Raw genomic sequence first — 3,529 nt, 5'->3', positions numbered from 1 at the left:
AAATAAAATACATTATAAAAATAAAGGAAAACTTCATGAAGAAACTTAAGTAACCATGAATAAAATCCAACTTCTATGGCATAGCCATACAGCACAATATCAATGAAAATGTAATTTAATTTATAGTTAATAAAACATCTATACATACCTATGGCATCAACAGTCCAATAATGTTTAGATTCACGTCCACGTTTACGTTTAGGTTCGGATGGATGCTCAAATATAGTTGCAGCAACTGATGATGGCTCAGAAGAATTTGAAGCTGCCGACTTGTCCCGGGAGGAACTTGCAGCTGCTGCCGACTTGTCCCGAGAGGAACTTGAAGCTGCCGACTTGTCCCGAAAGGAACTTGCAGCTGCTGCCGACTTGTCCCGAGAGGAACTTGCAGCTGCTGACTTATCCCGGGAGGAATTTGAAGCTGCCGACTTATTCCGGGAGGAATTTGCAGCTGCTGCGGACTTGACTTGTGATGTATTTGCAGCTGCTGTGGACTTGTCTTGTGAAGAATTTGCAGCTGCGGCTGCTGCTTTAAGTAGATTCTTGTACCTCTTTTGCTTTGGCATATCTGCATAATGGATCAAATCAAAAATTAATAATATAGAATAAAATGTGGTCAAAGCTTAGTAGTTCCATTAAATCTTGTCTCAATTTATGTAAAATTAGGCAGCCTTTAGATAAAACGAAGATATGAACCACGGGAAGTTGTTAGACTTAATAAACTTCCAACTCATTCTGTTAACATTTATGATTATTGGCTATGAAACATTTCCATGCACAGATATGCTATTCAACAAATATATCAGCCCATAGTCAAAATCACAAAATTCATGTTGACAAAACTTCCCTTACTACAAAAATAAAGAACATTTGACAAGCTCATGTAATGGAATAGACCATGATACATAAACTGAAAGAGAAACAAACCAATGCAACAAGGTAAAAAAACTTACATGAAAAGATCTCATTTCTAGTATTTGTAAGAGCACTTAAGGAAACAAGATTACTATCTTAATTTCCAAAATCAAGCTAAATGCAAGATAAATACTAAAAATAAAGAATAGATTGTTGCAACAGTGAAGTAAACATTTAATTCAAACACTTGAAGAAGCAAACCAATGACAATTGCTGGAGAACAGCAGCAAAAATCAGATACAAGGTAAGCAATTTTTGATTAGTTAAAGCAACAAAAATCAGATACAGCAAAAAACCTGTTTCACATGAAAAATTATCTCCAACAAATTCATGTTAGTTAAAGCAAGTTAGTCAGTTATCTAAATAATCAAACAACTGGTTTACATAAGAACACAAAGACGCCCTATATGTTTTCAATTAATTCTTATTTCTTCATTCCTTGGTCAAATGCAAAATCTGGTGGCGCCTATTTGAATAATTGATTAAAAACCAGCTGAAAGTCTCAAAAACAAGTATGACAAGTGAGTTTAATAGTCAATATAGGGTATCCGAAGACATGTAAAATTGAAACTGAAAGTTTAAATATAAAAAGGGGTCAGCAAAAACAAGCTATGTGAATTAAAAAGAGGCCTAACATGTGAATAAGGAATAGAATATACTAAAAATCTGACTAGTGATTGAGAACATTTAAAAATGGAGTGCTTTGAAAACTATTTTAATCCAGAAACTGTGCCTTAAACATTGAACCAACAAACACAAACTGTGCCTTGGACAAGCAGTGTAATTTATTTCCCAAATAGAAGAACCAATAATATCATATCATATCATATCATATATAATTCATATCCAAAACCCAATTAAAACCCAAAATTTGACATAATCATTATCTCAACAACCCCCCCAGCCCCCCAAGACAATTCCAAAAAAAAAATCCCTTCTAAAATGGATGTAAATTTGAAGCTTTATTTGCAGAAGGTGAAGAAAAGTGAGAATCACATACATGATTGCGCCATTGCTGGAAAGCGGCAGATAAAAGGAGATGAAATAGGATAAAAAAGAAGTGAGAGGGTAAAAATAAGAAGAGTGGAAAAAATGGAACCCTGATTGAGTAGAAGTAGGGAGAATTGGGGTTAAAAAGGAAGGAATTGAAAGAGAGAAGAGGGTGTTTTGTGAAGAATTGAAAGAATAAAGGGAAAGGGAAATTAAATTTCAGTTTCAGGGGGTTCTCAAAACCAGCGACTTAACGCACGCGGAAAACTAATGCATTTCAATTTGCAAGCTTATACGCTGTCTTCTCTTGTTATTCTAACCATAAACTATAACATTATTATATAAGAAAAACTGTACAATCACACAATAAACAAATAAAAATTTCACGCAACAGCAAGAGAAGCATAACAATTCATAAACCAAAAACCTAGACAAGCCACCACAAAGCTTACAAACCAACTAAAAGAAGAATGACAAGAAGCATATACCATCATACGAAGCTTTCAGATTCAAACTCATGCTCAATCCACACAAGAAAATGACACCCATACTTCCAAAACCAAGAAAATAAATAAATAAAAATCATTCAGCAATAAGAGTAACACCTTAGCAATTGCTTTGGGTGGATATTCTGCTCCAAGTTTTGGATCAACACACTGCTTAACTTTATCCTCGCTAAGTCTTGGTGTAGCCTGAAATACAAGTTGCTATGATAACCTAAATTGGAAGATATATAAAATTTAATACATCTCAATTAACAAACCCAAACTTGTCTAAATCAGAAACGGATACAAATGCAAATTTAATCAGAACACTAGATACTTGAATCAACACAACAAAACCAGTTCAGATAACAAGTGGTCTTTAATCAACATAACCAGTTCAGAACACTAGACATTGGCACTAGATCTGAGATCGGGGAGAGAGAGAATGAGAAAGGAGGGGGTAAGGTTACGAAAACAACTTCGCTGGCTTTGCATGCAGTGTCGATGGCAGATGTGAGGAAGGAAGATCCAAGATCCAAGATCCAAGATCTGAGATCGTCGACGGTTGAACACAAGATCCGATCGGCGTCAATCACTCCCGCACCAACGTCAATCGAATGCTTCAACACAAGACCCGATCGCGGAGCTGCAGAGAAACAAAAACCCCCAAAACTCAGCAACAAAAACAATTTTGAAACCAAAACCCGAGCAAAAACGAAGAAATCAGTAACTGACGGAGAGGGAGAGGTACCTAGAGAACTTGAGAGTGAGCTGCAGAGAAACAAATCAGCGGAGAGGGAGAGGTATAGAGGAATCGTAACCGGCGGAGAGAGAGAAGCCCGAGAGGGAAGAACGGCGTTGTCGGAGCACGGATCGGAGGAGACGAAGGAGCGAGAGACCGCCGAAAATGTGTTTCGTTTAATGAGGCTAGGGTTGGAATTCTATTGTTTTATATACGTGTGAAAACGGCGGTTCAAAACCGCCATAATCACCAGAACCGCCACAATACACAAAGTTAATTATGGCAGCAACCAAACATGCCATAAAAACCGGGAATTACGGCGGTTCTTTAAAACCGCCGTAATATCAATGCCATTTTAAACTCTTTTTTTTGTAGTGTTTCTTTACTGTTTTTAGGGTAC

At 36.7% G+C, this 3,529-nt stretch overlaps 1 long non-coding RNA gene across 1 annotated transcript; it reads right to left on the bottom strand.

Annotated features, from left to right (window-relative positions):
* Window positions 1-1,498: 1,498 nt before the first annotated feature.
* LOC112704064 (uncharacterized) lies at window positions 1,499-3,318 on the bottom strand. Its single transcript, XR_011863476.1, has 3 exons — window positions 3,139-3,318; window positions 2,867-3,033; window positions 1,499-2,594 (listed from the first exon to the last, which is right to left on the bottom strand). It is a non-coding gene; the product is annotated as an uncharacterized lncRNA (long non-coding RNA).
* Window positions 3,319-3,529: the final 211 nt, after the last annotated feature.

Source organism: Arachis hypogaea, chromosome 7 (genome assembly GCF_003086295.3).
Source record: "Arachis hypogaea cultivar Tifrunner chromosome 7, arahy.Tifrunner.gnm2.J5K5, whole genome shotgun sequence".
In the NCBI taxonomy this organism is placed as follows: Eukaryota; Viridiplantae; Streptophyta; class Magnoliopsida; order Fabales; family Fabaceae; genus Arachis; species Arachis hypogaea.
This window is presented reverse-complemented; position numbering and strand designations above follow the sequence as displayed.